The sequence below is a fragment of the Somniosus microcephalus genome, unplaced genomic scaffold (genome assembly GCF_052327205.1).
Source record: "Somniosus microcephalus isolate GS21.2 unplaced genomic scaffold, FLI_Smic_1.0 unresolved_chr1, whole genome shotgun sequence".
In the NCBI taxonomy this organism is placed as follows: Eukaryota; Metazoa; Chordata; class Chondrichthyes; order Squaliformes; family Somniosidae; genus Somniosus; species Somniosus microcephalus.
Genome location: NW_028225179.1, coordinates 111580178 through 111597807, shown reverse-complemented (window position 1 = coordinate 111597807; position 17630 = coordinate 111580178). Strand labels below are relative to the sequence as shown.

General features: G+C 40.3%; 1 protein-coding gene across 1 annotated transcript in view; it reads left to right on the top strand.

The window, feature by feature from the left end:
- The window catches only part of LOC147095707 (complement C4-like), a 450539-nt gene that overhangs the window by 280213 nt on the left and 152696 nt on the right, over window positions 1–17630 (top strand). The gene's annotated exons all lie outside the window — the stretch shown is intronic.

Below are 17630 nucleotides of genomic sequence, written 5' to 3'. Positions count from 1 at the left end.
CTTTCATTTCATTCCTTTGATTATTTCCTTCCTTCCATCTTATCTTCCGTCCTTCCATTTAACCATGTTTTATTTTCTTCATTCCTTCCATCATTCCTTCGTTTCTTTCCTTCTTTCCTTCCCTTCCTTCCTTTTCTTCCTTCCTTCTCTACTTCTTTCCCTTCCATCCTTCCTTTCATGCTTTTCTTCCTTTCTTCCTTGCTTTCTTCATTTCGTTCCTTTACTTCATTCCTTCCACCATTCCTTCCTTCCTTCCCCCTTCCTTATCTTCCTTCCATCCCTTATTCCTTCATTTATTTTTTTCCCTTCATTTCTTTCCTTTCCTTCCTTCCCTCCTTCCTTCCTTTCTTTCCTTCCTTTTTTAATTTCCTTCCTTCCTTCCTTTATTTCATTCCTTCCTTCTTTTCTTTCTTCCTTCCTTCCTCTCTTCTTTCCATGCTTCCTTCAATCCGCCCTTTCCTTCCTTTGTTTATTTCATTACTTCCTTCTTTTTTCCTTCTGTCCTTCCATCCAACCATGTTTTCTTTTCTTCATTCCTTCCTTTCTTTCCTACTTTTCTTCCTTTCCTTCCTTTACTTCCACCCTCCTTCCTTCCTTCCTTGTTTTCTTTTCTTCTTTCCTTCCTTCCTTGCCTTCATCCTTCCTTTAATTCCTTTTCTTCCTTCCTTCTTTGCTTCCTTCCACTCCTTCCATTCTTTTTTCTTTTCTTCCCTTCTTCCTTGCTTTCTATAGTTCCTTCCTTTACTTCCTTCCTTCCTTCCTTCCATCCTTTCTTCCTTCCTTCCTTTCTTCCTACCTTCCTTTCTTTCTTCCTTCCTTCCTTGCTTTCTTTCCTCCCTTTCCTTCCTTCCTTGCCTTCTTTCCTTCCTTTTATTCCTTTTCTTCCTTCCTTCTCTACTTCCTTCCACTCCTTCCTTTCTTTATTTTCTTCCTTTCTCCTTTGCTTTCTTTCTTTCCTCCCTTTACTTCCTTCCTTCCATCGTTTCTTCCTTCCTTGCTTCCTTCCTTTCCTTCCTTCCTTCATTCCTTCCTTCCTTCCTCCCCTCATCCCTTCCTTACTTTATTTCCTTCCTTTCCTTCCCTCCTTCTAGCCTTCCTTTTCTACGCTTTCTTTATTCCTTCCTTTCATTCTTCCTGCCTTCCCGCCTTCCTTTCTTTCTTCTGTCCTTCCCTCCTTCTATTCTTTCTTTCCTTCCATCCTTCTATCCTTTCTTTCCTTCCCTTTCTTTATGTCCTGCCTTCATTCCTTCCTTCCATTCTTTCTTCCTTCCTTTCCAGCTTCCTTTCTTTCTTCCTTCCTTCCCTCCTTCCTTTCTTATTCCTTCCTTTTCTTCCCTCCTTCCATCCTTCCTTACATTTATCTGTTTCCTTTCTTCCTCCCATATTTCCTTCCTGCATTCCTTCCTTATTTTCTTTCCATTCTTGGCTTCCTTCCTTTCTTCCATCACTTCCTTTCCTTAATTCCTTCCTTCCATCCTTCCTTCATTTCCTTCCTTCCTTACATTATGTCCTTCCTTCCTTCTTTTCTTCCTTCCTTTAATTCCCTTCCTTTCCTTCCTTTCATTATTTGATTCATGCCTTCTTCCCTTCCTTCCTTCTTGTCTCCCTTTTATCCGTCGCTCTTCCTTTACTTACTTGACCTCCTTCCCTTCATTTCTATTCCATGTTTTCGTTTCTTCGTTACTTCATTCATTCCTTCCTTTCTGTCTTTCCTTCCTTTTCTTCCATCCTTCCTTTCTTCCTTCCATTCATTATTTTCTTCCTTTACTTACTTCCCTGCTTCCCTCCTTCCTTCCATTCCTTCCTTACTTCTTTCCCTTTTTCCTTCCTTTCTTTAGTTCTTTCCTTTACTTCCTGCTTTCGTTCCCTCCTTCCTTTACTTCTTTCCTTCCTTCCTTCAATTTCTTCCTCCCTTCTTCCCTTTTTTCCTTCCTTTCATTATTTCCTTCCTTTACTCCCTTCCCTCCTTCACTCCTTCCTTCCCACCTTTCTTCCTTTCCTTCCTTTTCTATTTCCTTCCTTTTCTTCTGTCTTTCCTGCCTTCCTTCATTTCTTTATTTCCATGAGTCGATCCTCCCTCCCTTCCTTCCATTTCTGCTTTCCTTCCTTCCTCCCCTCCTTCCATTTTTTCATTACTTTCTGTATTTCTTCCTTTTTTACTTCCTTCCTTCCTTCCTAACTTCCTTCCTTCCTCCCTTCCTTTCCTTCCTTCTTTCCTTCCATTTCTTCCTTCATTTCATTTCTCCTTCCTTTCGTTATTTCAATCCTTCCTTCCTCCATTTCTTTCTTCCCTCCTTCCGACTTCATTCCTTCCTTCCATTTTTTCATTACTTTCTGTTTTTCTTCCTTTTTTACTTCCTTCCTTCCTTCCTACCTTCCTTCCTCCCTTCTTTTCCTTCCTTCTTTCCTTTTTCCTTCCTTTCTTCCATTTTTCCTTCCATTCTTCCTTCAATTTTTCTTCTTCTCCCTTTCTTTGTATATTTTCTTCCTTCCTTCCTTCATTTCTTCCTTCCTTCTTTTCTACCTTCCATCTTTTCTTTAGTTCTTTCCTTTACTTCCTTCCTTTCTTTATTTCCTTCATTCCTTCCTTCCACCGTTCCCTCCTTTACTTCCTGCCTTAGTTCCGTCCTTCCTTTATTTATTTCTGTCCATCCTTTTCTTCCCTCCTACCTTCCTTTTCTTCCTTCGTTCCTTCCTTCATTCCTTTCATTCTTTCTTTATTTACTTCCTTCCTTTTCTCCCTTCCTTCCTTCACTTACTTCCATCCTTCCTTCCATCCTTTATTTCTTCCATTCCTTCCTTCCAATCTTCATTCCTGACCTCCTTTCTTTATTTCCTTCCTTCCTCCCCTCCTTCCTTTCCTTCCTTCCTACCATCCATCATTTTTTCTTCCTTTCTTTAAGTCCTTCCTTCTTTTCTTCCTTCCTTGCTTGCATCCCCCTGCCTTCCTTCACTTCCTTCCTTATTTCCTTATTTTCTTCCTTCCTTTCCTTGCTTCCTTCCTTTTTTCCCTTCCTTTACTTTTTTCTTTCATTTACTTTGTTCCTTTCCTTCCTTCCTTCCTCCTTTCCTTCCTTCCTTCTTTTCTGCCTTCCTTCCTTTTCTTCCTTCCTTTCTTTATTTCTTTCCTTTACTGCCTGACTTCCTCCTTGTATTCCATCCTTTCTTCCTTCTTTTTTCCTTCCTTTCATTATTTCCTTCCTTTACTTCCTCCCTCCTTCCCTCCTTCCTTCCATTTCTTCCTTCCTTTCTTAATTATCTTTCTTCCTTCCTTGCTTTCTTTATTGCCTTCCTTTCTTTGCGTCTTTGTTTTCTTTTCTTCCTTTCTTCCTTCCTTCATTTAAAGCTTTTTCCTTCCTTCCTTTTAGTCCTTCCTTCATTCCCTTTTTTCATTTCTTTATTTCCTTCCTTTACTTCCTTACTTCTTTCCTTCCTTTTCTTCCTTCATTTCATTTTCCTTCATTTTGTTATTTCATTCATTCCTTCCTCCATTTCTTTCTTCCTTCCTTGATTCCTTCTTTCTCTTTCTTCCTTCCTTTCTTCCTAACTTCCATCCTTCCTTTCCTTACTTCTTTTCTTCCTTCCTTCCATCATTTTTCCTTCCTTTCTTTATTTCCTTCCTTCCTTCTTTTATTCCTTCATTCTTTTATTTCCTTCCTTCCTTACTTTACCCTCTTTCCATCCTTCCTTCCTTCCTTCATTCCTTGTTCCCTCCTTCCTTCCTTTCCTTCCTTCCTTTTTTATTCCCTTCCGTTTCTTCCTTCTTTTGTTCCTTCCTTTCTTCCTTCCCTCCTTCCTTTCCTCCGGTCCTTTCTTCTTTCCCTCCTTCTTTTCCTGCTTTCTTTACTTTTCTTCCTTCCTTCCATCCTTCCTTACTTTCTTTCTGTATTTCCTTCATTCCTTACTTTCTTCCTTCCTTTGCTTTCTTCCATCCTTCCTTTCCTTCCTTCCTGTCCTCCTTCGTTTCCTTCCTTCCTTCCCTCCTAACTTCCTTCCTTCCTTCCTTTCTTTATTTCCTTCCGTCCTTCCTTCCTTTTCTCCCTTCCTTCCCTTGTTTATTTCCTTCCTTCCTTCATTTTTGCTTTCCTTTCTTTAGTTCCTTCCTTCAATTCTTCTTTCCTTCATTCCATCCTTCCTCCCTTCCTTACTTCCTTCCTTTTCTTCTTTCCTTCCCTTCTTTATTTCGTACCTTTATTTCCTGCCTTCTTCCCTTCCCTCCTTCTGTCCTTTCCTTCCATCCTTCCATTTTTTCATTACATTCTGTATTACTTCCTTTCTTACTTCCTTCCTTCCTTCCTAACTTCCTTACTTCCTCCCTTCCTTCCTTCTTTCCTTCCTATTCTTCCTTCATTTCATTTTTCCTTCCTTTCATTATTTAAATCCTTCCTTCCTCCATTTCTTTCCTCCTTCCTTCCGACTTTCATTCCTTCCTTCCATTTTATCATTACTTTCTGTATTTCTTCCTTTTTTACTTCCTTCCAACCTTCCTTCCTTCCTACCTTCCTTCCTCCCTTCCTTTCCTTCCTTCCTTCCTTCCGTTCTTCAATTTTTCCTTCCTTTCTTCATTCAATTCTTCCTCTTCTCCCTTCCTTTGTTTATTTACTTCCTTCCTCCCTTCTTTTCTTCCTTCCTACCATCCATCTTTTCTTCAGTTCTTTCCTTTACTTCCTTCCTTTCTTTATTTCCTTCATTCCTTCCATCCAACCTTCCCTACTTTACTTCCTTCCTTCATTCCTTCCTTCCTTTTTTTTATTTCCATCCATCCTTTTCTTCCCTCCTACATTCCTTTTCTTCCTTCATTCCTTCCTTCGTTCCTTTCACTCTTTCTTTATTTACTTCCTTCCTTTTCTCCCTTCCTTCCTTCACTTACTTCCATCCTTCCTTCCTTCCATTCTTTATTTCTTCCATTCCTTCCATTCTTCATTCCTGACTTCCTTTCGTTATTTCTTTCCTTCCTTCCCTCCTTCCTTTCCTTCCTTCCTACCATCCTTCCTTTTTTCTTCCTTTCTTTACTTCCTTCCTTCTTTTCTTCCTTCCATCATTTTTTACTACTTTCCTGCTTTCCTTCCTCTCTTCCTTTCCTTCCTCCGTCCTTTGATTATTTTCTTCCTTCCTTCATTTTTTACTTCCTGTCTTTATTTCTTTCCTTCCTGCAATTCATCCTTCCCTCATTCCATCCTTCCCCCTTCCTTCCTTCCTTCCTTTGTTTATTTCCTCCCTTTACTTCCTTCCTTTCCATCTTTCCTTTGTTAATTTCCTTAATTCCTTCCTTCCCTCCTTCCCTTTTCCTTCCTTTCTTTATTCCTTTCCTTTACCTCCTGCCTTATTTCCTTCCCTCCTTTCTTCCTTTCCTTTCTTCATTTGCTTCCTTCCTTCCTTCCTCCTTCCTTCATTACCTCCATCCTTCCTTCCTTCCCTCCTTTCTTCCTTTCCTTCCTTTTTTATGTCCTTCCTTGTGTTCCTTCTTTCTTTCCTTTCTTCATTTCTTTCTTTCCATGATTCGTTCCTCCCTTCCTTCCTTCCATTTCTGCTTTCCTTCCTTGCTTTCTTTCCTTCATTCCTTCCTTCCTCGCTTCTTCCTTCTCTTCCTTCCTTCTTTCCTTCGTTTTCTTCCTTCATTTCATTTTTTCTTCCATTCATTATTTCAATCCTTCCTTCCTCCATTTCTTTTTTCCTTCCTTCCCACCTTTATTCCTCCCTTCCATGTTTTCATTACTTTCTATATTTCTTCCTTTTTTACTTCCTTCCTTCCTTCCTTCCTTCCTTCCTTCCTACCTTCCTTCCTTCCTCCCTTCCTTTGCTTCCTTCCTTCCTTTTTCCTTCCTTTCTTCCATTTAACCTTCCTTTCTTCCTTCAATTCTTCCTCTTTTCCCTTCCTTTGTTTATTTACTTCCTTCCTTCCTTATTTTCTTCCTCCCTTTCTACCTTCCATCTTTTCTTTAGATCTTTCCTTTACTTCCTTCCTTTCTTTATTTCCTTCATTCCTTCCTTCCACCCTACCCTCCTTAACTTCCTTCCTTCCTTCATTCCTCCCTTCCTGTATTTATTTCCGTCCATCCTTTTCTTCCCTCCTACCTTCCATTTCTTCCTTCGTTCCTTCGTTTGTTCCTTTCATTCTTTCTTTATTTGCTTCCTTCCTTTTCTCCCTTCCTTCCTTCACTTACTTCCATCCTTCCTTCCTTCCATTCATTCCTTCCATTCTTCATTCCTGACCTCCTTTCTTTATTTCCTTCCTTCCTCCCCTCCTTCCTTTCCTTCCTTCCTACCATCCTTCCTTTTTCCTTCCTTTCGTTATTTCCTTCCTTCTTTTCTTCCATCCTTGCTTGCTTCCACCTGCCTTCCTTTGTTTACTTCCTTCCTTATGTCCTTATTTTCTTCCTTCCTTCCTTTTTCTCTTCCTTTCCTTATTTCTTTCATTTACTTCCTTACTTTCCTTCCATCCTTCCTCTGTTCCTTCCTTCCTTCCTTCTTTCCTTCCTTCCTTCCTTTTCTTCCTTCTTTCTTTATTTCTTTCCTTTACTGCCTGACTTCCTTCTTTTATTCCATCCTTTCCTCCTTTTTTTCCCTTCCTTTCATTATTTCCGTCCTTTACTTTGTTCCCTCCATCCCTCCTTCCTTCCATTCCTTCCTTTCTTAATTTTCTTTCTTCCTTCCTTGCTTTCTTTATTTCCTTCCTTTTTTTGAGTCTTTGTTTTCTTTTTTTCCTTTCTTCCTTCCTTCATTCAAAGCTTTTTCCTTCCTTCCTTTTAGTCCTTCCTTCATTCCCTTTTTTCATTTCTTTATTTCCTTCCTTTCTTTACTTCCTTCCATCATTCCTTCCTTTTCTTCCTTCATTTCATTTTCCTTCATTTCGTTCATTCCTTCCTCCATTTCTTCCTTCCTTCCTTGCTTTCTTCCTAACTTCCATCCTTCCTTTCCTTCCTTACTTCTTTTCTTCCTTCCTTCCTTCCATCATTTTTCCTTCCTTTCTTTATTTCCTTCCTTTATTTCCTGCCTTCTTTCCTTCCCTCCTTCGTTTCCTTTGTTCCTTTTCTTCCTCCCTTCCTTCAATCCCTCCTTCCTTCCATTCCTTCTTTCCTTTTTTATTTCCTTCCTTTTATCCTTCTTTCCTCCCTTCCTTTCTTCCTTCCCTCCTTCCTTTCCTTCCATCCTTCCTCTGTTCCTTCCTTCCTTGCTTCTTTTCTGCCTTCCTTCCTTTTCTTCCTTCCGTTCTTTATTTCTTTCCTTTACTGCCTGACTGCGTTCTTTTATTCCATCCTGCCTTCTTTCCTTTTTTCCTTCCTTTCATTATTTCCATTCTTTACTTCCTTCCCTCCTTCCTTCCATTCCTTTCTTCCATTCTTAAATTTCTTTCTTCCTTCCTTGATTTCGTTAATTCCTTCATTTCTTTGCATCTGTTTTCTTTTCTTCCTTTCCATCCTACCTTCCTTCCTTCCTCCTTTTCTTCCTTTCTTCCTTCCTCTCTCCTTTCTTCCATTCTTCCTTCCTTCCTTTCTTCCTTCCTTCCTTCATTCAATCCTTTTTCCTTCCTTCCTTTTAGTCCTTCCTTCGTTCCCTTTTTTTCATTTCTTTATTTCCTTCCTTCCTTTACTTCCTTCCTTCTTTCCTTCCTTTTCTGTCTTCATTTCATTTTCCTTCCTTTCGTTATTTCATTCATTCCTTCCTCCATTTCTTCCTTCCTTCCGGCTTCCTTCCTTTTCTTCCTTCAATCCTTCCTTTCTTCCTAACTTCCATCCTTCCTTTCCTAACTTAATTCGTTTCTTCCTTCCTTCCATCATTTTTCCTTCCTTTCTTTATTTCCTTCCTTCCTTCTTTTATTCCTTCCTTCCTTACTTTACCCTCTTTCCATCCTTCTTCCTTAAATTCTTGTTCACTCCTTCCTTTATTTCCTTCCTTCCTTTGTTTATTTCCTTCCTTCCTTTTCTTCCTTCTTTCCATCCTTCCTTTCTTCCTTCCTTCCATCCTTTCCTTCATTCCTTTCCTTCCTTCTCTTTCTTCCATCCTTCCTTTCCTTCCTCCCTGCCTTCCTGTCCTCCTGCATTTCCTTCTTTCCATCCCTCCTAACTTCCTACCTTCCTTCCTTTTACCTTCCTTTCTCTATTTTCTTCCATCCTTTTTTTTTCTGCCTCCCTTCCTTCCTTCCTCCCTCCCTTTCTTTCCTTCCTACATTGTTTCCTTCCTTTCCTCCTTCCTTCATTTTCTCCTTTCCTTCCTTTGTTTATTTCCTTCCTTCCTTCCTTCATTTTTTCATTCCTTTCTTTATTTCCTTCCTTCAATTCTTCCTTCCTTCATTCCACCCTTCGTCCCTTACTTCCTTCCTTACTTCCTTCCTTTTCTTCCTTCCTTTCTTTCTTTATTTCCTTTATTTCCTGCCTACTTTCCTTCCCTCCTTCCTTCCTTTCCTTTGTTCCTTTACTTCCTTCCTTCCTTCGTTCCCTCCGTCCTTCCATTGCTTCCTTCCTTTTTTATGTCCTTCCTTTTCTTCCTTCTTTCCTTCCATCCACGTCTTCCCTCTCTCCTTCCCTTCCTTCCTACCTTTCTTTTCTGCCTTCCTTCCTTCCCTCCTTTCTTTATTTCCTTCCTTTTCTCCATTCCTTACTTCCTTCCGTCCTTCATTTTCTTCCATCCATATTTCCTTCCTTTCTTTATTTCCATCATTTCCTTCCTTCCTCCTTCCTTCCTCCCCTCCTTCCTTTCCTTCCTTTCTTCCTTCCTTCCTTCGTTTCCTTCCTTCCTTCATTATTTCCTTCCTTACTTAATTTCTTCCATTTACTTCATTCCTTTCCCTCCTTCCTCCCTGCCTTCCTGTCCTCCTTCGTTTCCTTCCTTCCTTCCCTCCTAACTTCCTACCTTCCTTCCTTTTTACCTTCCTTTCTTTATTTCCTTCCATCCTTTTTTTTCTGCCTTCCTTCCGTCCTACCTTCCTTCCTTCCTCCCTTCCTTCCTTCCCTCCTTCATTTCCTTCCTTCCTCCCTTCCTTCCTTCCCTCATTCATTTCCTTCCTTCCTCCCTTCCTTCCTTCCCTCCTTCATTTCCTTCCTTCCTTCCTTTTCTTCCATCCTTCCTTCCATCCTTCCTTCCATCCTTTCTTTATATCCTTCATTCCTTCCTTCTTCCCTTCCTTCCTTTTCTTCCTTCCTACATTCCTTCATTCCTTCCTTTTCATCCATCCTTCCTTCGTTCCTTCCTTATATCCTTCATTCCTTTCTTCTTCCCTTCCTCTAGTTCTACCTTCACTCCTCCTCTTTCTTCCTTCCTGCCTTTCCTTCCTTCCTCTCTTCTTTCCTTCCTTCTATCATTTCCTTCCTTCCTACCTTATTTCCTTCCTTCATTTTTTTCCTTCAGTCCTTTATTTCGTTTCTTATTCCTTCTGTTCATCCTTCCTTCCTCCCTTCATTCAATCCATCCTTCTTTTATTCCTTCCTTCCTTTTCTCACTTCCTTCCTTTCTTTATTTATTTCCTTTACATCCTTCCTTCCTTCTATTCTTCTTTCCATCCTTCATTTTTCCTTCCTTTCTTTATTTCTTTCCATTACTTCATTCCTTTCCTTCCTTCATTTCTCCATTTCTTCCTTCCTTCCTTTCTCCCTTCTTTTCTTCCTTCCTTGTCTTCCATCCTTCCTTTTCCTATTTCTCTCATTTACTTCCTTTCTTCCTTCCTTCTTTGCTTTATTTGTTTATTTCCTTCCTTCCCTCTTTCCTACCTTTTCTTTCCTTATTTGTTTTTTCCTTCCTTTCGTTAATATATTCCTTCCTTCCTCCCTTATTTCCTTCCCTCCTTCCTTTACTTCCATCTATCCTTGCTTCCTTCCTTTTCTTCCTTCTGTCCTTCGTCTCTTCCTTCCTTCCTTTCTTCCTTCCTTTTATTCCTTCCTTCAGTCTTTTTTATTTCGTTCCTTTTCTTCCTTCTTTCCTTCCTTCATTTCTTTATTTCATGATTCATTACTTCCTCCCTTCCATTTCTGCTTTCCTTCCTTCCTTTCTTTATTTCCTTCATTCCTTCCTTCCTCCCTTCCTTCCCTCCTTCCTTTCTTTCCTTCCTACGTTCATTTCTTCCTTCCTTTCATTTTTTCATTACTTTCTGTATTTCTTCCTTATTTACTTCCTACCTTCCTTCCTTCCTCCTTTCCTTTCCTTTCCTTCCTTCCTTTTGCCTTCCTCTCTTCCATTTTCCTTCCTTTCTTCCTTCAATCCTTCCTTTTCTCCCTTTGTTATGTTTATTTACTTCCTTCCTTCCTTCCATCTTTTCTTTCTTCATTCCTTTTCTACCTTCCTTCTATTCTTTCGTTCTTTCCTATACTTCCTTCCTTTCTTTATTTCCTTCATTCCTTCCTTCCACCCTTCCATCCTGTACTTCCTTCCTTCCTTCCTTTATATATTTCTGTCCATCCTTTTCTTCTTTCCTACCGTCCTCTTCGTCCTTCGTTCCTTCCTTTGTTTCTTTCATCCTTTCTTTATTTACTTCCTTCCTTTTCTCCCTACCTTCCTTACTTACATCCTTCCTTCCTTCCGTTATGTATTTCTTCCATTCCTTCCTTCCATTCTTCATTCCTTACTTGTATCTTTATTTCCTTCCTTCCTCCTTCCTTCCCTCCTTCCATTCCATCCTTCCTACAATCCTTCCTTTTTCCATCCTTTCTTTATTCCTTTCCTTCTTTTCTTCCTTCCTTCCTTGCTTTCCCCTGCCTTCTTTCCTTTACGTCCTGCCTTATTTCCTTCTTTCCTTCCTTCCTTCCTTTCCTTGCTTCCTTCCTTTTTCCCTTGCTTTCCTTATTTCATTCCTTTACTTCCTTGCATTCCTTCCATCCTTCCTCTGTTCCTTCCTTCCTTCCTTCTTTTCTGCCTTCCTTCCTTTTCTTCCTTCCTTTCTTTATTTCTTTCCTTTACTGCCTGACTTCCTTCTTTTATTCCATCATTCCTTCCTTCCTTTTTTCCTTCCTTTCATTATTTACATCCTTTACATCCTTCCCTCCTTCCCTCCTTCCTTCCATTCCTTCCTTTCTTAATTTTCTTTCTTGCTTCCTTGCTTTCTTTATTTCCTTCCTTTCTTTGCCTCTTTGTTTTCTTTTCTTCCTTCATTTTTTCATTCCTTTCTTTATTTCCTTCCTTCCTTCAATTCTTCCTTCCTTCATTCCATCCTTCCTCCTTCCTTCCTTCCTTCCTTCCTTTCTTTTTCCTTTCCTTTACTTCTTGCCTTCTTTCCTTCCTTCCTTTCCTTTGTTCCTTTTCTTCCTTCTTTCATTCCCTCCTTCTTTCATTCCTTCCTTCCTTTTTTATTTCCTTCCTTCCTTTTCTTCCTTCTTTCCTTCCTTTCTTCCTTCCTTCCCTCCTTTCTTCCAACCTTCCATCCTTCCTTCTGTCCTTTCTTTATTTCCTTCCTTCCTTTACTCCCTTCCTTACTTCCTTCCGTCCTTCATTTTCTTCCATCCATATTTCCTTCCTTTCTTTATTTCCTTCATTCCTTCCTTCCTCCCTTCCTTCTTTCATTTTTTTCATTGCTTCCTTCATTCTTTTGTCTTTTTCTTCAGTCCTTTCTTCCTTCCTTTATTTATTTCCGTCCATCCTTTTCTTCCCTCCTACCTTCCTTTTCTTCCTTCGTTCCTTCTTTCATTTCTTTCATCCTTTCTTTAATTTCTTCCTTTTCACCCTACCTTCCTTCCTTACCTTACTTACATCCTTCCTTCCTTCCTTCCGTTATTTGTTTCTTCCATTCCTTCCTTCCATTCTTCATTCCTTACTTCTTTCTTTATTTCCTTCCTTCCTCCCCTCATTCCTTCCCTCCTTCCATTCCATCCTTCCTACCATCCTTCCTTTTTTCTTCCTTTCTTTATTTCCTTCCTTCTTTTCTTCCTTCCTTGCTTGCTTCCCCCTGCCTTCTTTCCTTTACGTCCTGCCTTATTTCCTTCTTTTCTTCCTTCCTTTCCTTGCTTCCTTCCTTTTTCCCTTGCTTTCCTTATTTCTTTCCTTTACTTCCTTGCATTCCTTCCATCCCTCCTCTGTTCCATCCTTCCTTCCTTCCTTTCTGCCTTCCTTCCTTTTCTTCCTTCCTTTCTTTATTTCTTTTCTTTACTGCCTGACTTCCTTCCTTTATTCCATCATTCCTTCCTTCCTTTTTTCCTTCCTTTCATTATTTCCGTCCTTTACTTCCTTCCCTCCTTCCCTCCTTCCTTCCATTCCTTCCTTCCTTTCTTAATTTTCTTTCTTCCTTCCTTGCTTTCTTTATTTCCTTCCTTTCTTTGCTGCTTTGTTTTCTTTTCTTCCTTCATTTTCTCATTCCTTTCTTTATTTCCTTCCTTCCTTCAATTCTTCCTTCCTTCATTCCATCCTTCCTCCTTCCTTCCTTCCTTCCTTTCTTTTTCCTTTCCTTTACTTCTTGCCTTCTTTCCTTCCCTCCTTCCTTCCTTTCCTTTGTTCCTTTTCTTCCTTCTTTCGTTCCCTCCTTCTTTCCATTCCTTCCTTCCTTTTTTATTTCCTTCCTTCCTTTTCTTCCTTCTTTCCTTCCATTCTTCCTTCCTTCCCTCCTTTCTTCCAACCTTCCATCCTTCCTTCTGTCCTTTCTTTATTTCCTTCCTTCCTTTACTCCCTTCCTTACTTCCTTCCGTCCTTCATTTTCTTCCATCCATATTTCCTTCCTTTCTTTATTTCTTTCATTCCTTCCTCCCTTCCTTCTTTCATTTTTTTCATTGCTTCCTTCATTCTTTTGTCTTTTTCTTCAGTCCTTTCTTCCTTCCTTTATTTATTTCCGTCCATCCTTTTCTTCCCTCCTACCTTCCTTTTCTTCCTTCGTTCCTTCTTTCATTTCTTTCATCCTTTCTTTAATTTCTTCCTTTTCACCCTACCTTCCTTCCTTACCTTACTTACATCCTTCCTTCCTTCCTTCCGTTATTTATTTCTTCCATTCCTTCCTTCCATTCTTCATTCCTTACTTCTTTCTTTATTTCCTTCCTTCCTCCCCTCATTCCTTCCCTCCTTCCATTCCATCCTTCCTACCATCCTTCCTTTTTCCTTCCTTTCTTTATTTCCTTCCTTCTTTTCTTCCTTCCTTGCTTGCTTCCTTCCTTTTTCCCTTGCTTTCCTTATTTCTTTCCTTTACTTCCTTGCATTCCTTCCATCCTTCCTCTGTTCCATCCTTCCTTCCTTCTTTTCTGCCTTCCTTCCTTGTCTTCCTTCCTTTCTTTATTTCCTTTCTTTACTGCCTGACTTCCTTCCTTTATTCCATCATTCCTTCCTTCCTTTTTTCCTTCCTTTCATTATTTCCGTCCTTTACTTCCTTCCCTCCTTCCTTCCATTCCTTCCTTCCTTTCTTAATTTTCTTTCTTCCTTCCTTGCTTTCTTTATTTCCTTCCTTTCTTTGCCGCTTTGTTTTCTTTTCATCCTTCATTTTTTCATTCCCTTCTTTATTTCCTTCCTTCCTTCAATTCTTCCTTCCTTCATTCCATCCATCCTCCTTCCTTCCTTCCTTCCTTACTTCCTTCCTTATCTTCCTTCCTTCCTTTCTTTTTTCTTTCCTTTACTTCCTGCCTTCTTTCCTTCCCTCCTTCCTTCCTTCCTTTCCTTTGTTCCTTTTCTTCCTTCCTTCCTTCGTTCCCTCCTTCCTTCCATTCCTTCCTTCCTTTTTTATTTCCTTCCTTCCTTTTCTTCCTTCTTTCCTTCCTTTCTTCCTTCCTTCCCTCCTTTCTTCCAACCTTCCCTCCTTCCTTCCGTCCTATCTTTATTTCCTTCCTTCCTTTACTCCCTTCCTTACTTCCTTCCGTCCTTCAGTTTCTTCCATCCATATTTCCTTCCTTTCATTATTCCCTTCTTTCCTTCCTACCTCCCTTCCTTCATTGATTTTTTTCATTGCTTCCTTCATTCTTTTTGTCTTTTTCTTCAGTCCTTCCTTCCTTCCTTCCTTTCTTTGTTTCCTTAATTTCTTCCTTTCCTTCCTTCCTCCCTTCCTTCCTCCCCTCCTACCTTTCCTTCCTTTCTTCCTTCCTTCCTTCCTTTCCTTCCTTCATTTTTTCCTTCCTTACTTTATTTCTTCCCTTTACTTCCTTCCTATCCTTCCTTCCTTTGTTTATTTCTTTCCTTCCATCCTACCTTCCTTTCTTCCAACCTTCCTTCCTTCATTCCTTCCTTTCTTTTTTTCCTTCCTTCGTTTCTTCCTTCCTTCTTTTTTCCTCCCTTCCTTCTTTTCTTCCTTCCTTCCTTCATTCCTTTTCTTGCTACCTTCCTCCCTTTCCTTATTAATTTCCTTTACTTCCTTCACTCCTTCCTTCTTTTCTTCCTTCCTTCCTTCCTTTTCTTCCTTCCTTCTTTTTATCTTTCCTTTCATTATTTCTTTCCTTTACTTCCATCCGTTCCTTCCTTCCTTTGTTTATTTCATTCATTCCTTCCTTTCTTTCTTCTGTCCTTCCTTTTATTTCTTCCTTCATTCTCTTTTTCCTTCATCTATTTAATGCCTCCCTTCCTTCCTTTGCTTCCAGCCTTCTTTCCTTCCCTTTATTTCCTTCCTTTCTTCCTTACTTCCTTACTATACTCACTTTCCGTCTTTCCCTATTCCCTTCCCTCCTTCCCTTCCTTTCTTGCTTCCATCCTTTCTTCCTCCCCTCCTTCATTTCCTTCCTTCCTCCCTCCCTTCCTTTCCTTCCTTCCTACATTCCTTCCCTCCTTTTCTTCCTTCCTTCCTTCCTTTCTACATTCCTTCCTTCCTTCCTTTTCATCCATCCTTCCTTCCTCCCTTAATTTCTTTATCTCCTTCATTCCTTTCTTCTTCCCTTCCTTCATTTCTTCCTTCCTTCCTGCCTTTCCTTCCTTCCTACCTTCCTTCATTTTTTCCCCTTCATTCCTTTATTTAATTCCTTCCTTCTGTTCTTCCTCCCTACCTTCCTTCCTTCCTCTCTTCATTCAATCCTTTTTTCCTTCCTTTTCTTCCCTCATTTCTTTTTTCCTTCCTTTTGTTAATTTATTCCTTCCTTCCTCCCTTATTTCCTTCCTTCCTTGCTTCCTTCCTTTTCTTCCTTCCATCCTTGCTTCCTTCCTTTTCTTCCTTCCTTCCTTTCTTCCTTTCTTCCTTCCTTTTATTCCTTCTTTCAGTCTCTGGGTGGGAGGGTAAGCTGTGAGGAGGATGTCATGAAACTCCAGTAAGATTTGGACAGGTTGGGTGATTGGACAAAAACATGGCAAATGCACTATAATGTGGATAAATGTGAGGTTATCCAATTTGGTGGCAAAAACAGGAAGGCAGATTATTATTTGAATGGCAATAGATTGGGAGAAGGGGAAGTGCAAAGAGACCTGGGTGTTCTTGTGCACCAGTCGCTGAAGGTAAGCATGCAGGTGCAGCAGGCGGTTAAAAAGGCAAATGGTATGTTGGCCTTCGTAGCAGGAGGGTTCGCGTACAAGAACAAGGATGTCTTGCTACAGTTGTACAGGGCCTTGGTGAGACCGCAACTTGAGTATTGTGTGCAGTTTCGGTCGCCTTACCTGAGGAAGGACGTCCTTGCCATGGAAGGAGTGCAGCGAAGATTCACCAGGCTGATACCTGGGATGGCAGGAATGACGTATGAGGAGAGATTGTGTCGATTGGGCTTATACTCACTGGAGTTTAGAAGATTGAGTGGGGATCTCATCAAAACCTATACATTTCTGTCAGGCCTGGACAGACTAGATGCAGGAAGGATGTTTATGATGGCCGGGGAGTCCAGAACCAGGGGTCATAGTCTAAGGATAAGGGGTAAGCCATTTAGGACTGAAATGAGGAGGAATTTCTTCACCCAGGGAGCGGTGAACCTGTGGAATTCTCTGCCACAGAGGGCGGTGGAGGCCAGTTCATTAAATATATTCAAAAAAGAGTTGGATATATTTCTTGAGGCTAAAGGGATCAAGGGATATGGGGAGAAGGCAGGGACAGGGTACTGAATTTGAATGATCAGCCATGATCTCATTGAATGGCGGAGCAGGCTCGAAGGGCCAAATGGCTTACTCCTGCTCCTATCTTCTATGTTTCTTTATCCATCATTTCTTTATTTCCTTCTTTCCTTCCTTTACTTCCTTCCTTCATTCGTTCCTTTTTTTCCTTCGTTTCTTTTTACCTTCCTTTTGTTATTTCATTCCGTCCTTCCTCCCTTCCTTCCTTGTTTCCTTCCTTTTCTTCCTTCCTTCCTTGCTTCCTTCCTTTTCTTCCTTCCTTCCTAAGTTCCTTACTTTCTTCCTTCCCTCCCTCCTCCCTTCCTCCCTACATTCATTCTTTCCTTCTTTTCCTCCTTCCTTCCTTTTCTCCCTTCCTTCCTTTCTTTATTTGTTTCCTTTACTTCCTCCCTTCTTTTCTACCTTCCTTCTCCCCTTTCTTCATTCCTTCTTACCTTACTTTATTTATGTCCTTCCTTCCTTTTTTACTACCTTCCTTCCTTCCTACCTTCCTTCCTCCTTCCATTCCTTTCCTTCCTTCCTTCCATTTTCCTTCCTTTCTTCCTTCCTTCCTCCTTTTTCTCCCTTACTTCCTTTGTTTCTTTCCAACTTTCCTTCCTTCATTTTTTACTTCCACTCTTTATTTCCTTCCTTCCTTCAATTCTTCCTTCCTCCATTCCATCCTTCCTCCCGTCCTTCCTTCCTTCCTTACTTCCTTCCTTCTTTTGTTCCTTCCTTCTGATATTTCTTTCCTTTCCTTCCTTCCTTTGTTTATGTCCTTCCTTCCTCTTTTCCTCCTTTCATTATTTCTTTCCTTTACTTCCTGCCTTCTTTACTTCCCTCCTTCCTACATTTCCTTTCTTCTTTTGTTTAGTTCCATCCTTCCTTTGTTCCCTCCTTCCTTCCTTTCCTTCCCTCCTTTTTATGTCCTTCATTTTCTTCCTTCATTCCTCCTTCCTCCCTTCCATTCTTTATTTATTTCCTTCCTTAATGTTCTCCCTTCCTTACTGCCTTCTTTCCTTCCTTTTCTTCCATTCTTCCTTCCTTTCCTTCCTTCCTTCCTTTTCTTCCTTCTTTCATTCCTTCCTTCATTCCTTTTCTTCAATCCTTCCATCCTTCCTATCCTTTCTTCCTCCCTTTCTTCCTACCTTCCTTCCTTTTTTCCTTCCTTTATTTATTTCCTTCCCTCCATCCTTCTTTTCTTCATTCCTTCCACCCTTCATTCAATCCTTCCTTCCTTCTTTTCTTCCTTCCTTCCTTTCATCGTTTCCTTCCTTCCTTCAATTTGTCCTTGCTGTATTTATTTCTTCCCTTTTCCTCCTTCCTATCGTTCCTTCCTTTATTTATTTCCTTCCTTCCATCCTTCCTTCCTTTCTTCCGTCCTTCCTTCCTTCCTTTATTCCTTTCTTTATTTCCTTCCGTCCTTCATTTCTTCCTTCCTTCCTTCTTTCCTTCCTTCCTCTCTTCCTCATTTTCTTCATTCCTTCCCTTTCTTCCTTCCTCCTTTCCTTCTTTACTTCCTTCTTTCCTTTTCTTCCTTCCTGCCTTCCTTCCTTTCCTTTTTTCTTTCCTTTACTTCCTTCATTCCTGCTTTTCTTCCTTCCTTCCTTTTTTCCTTCCTTTCTTTCTTTATTTCCTTTACTTTCTTCCTTTCCTTCCTTCATTTCTTCCTTTCATCCTTCCTTCCTTCCTCCCTCCCCTCCACCCTGCCTTCCTTCCTTCTTTTCTTCCTTCCTTCCATT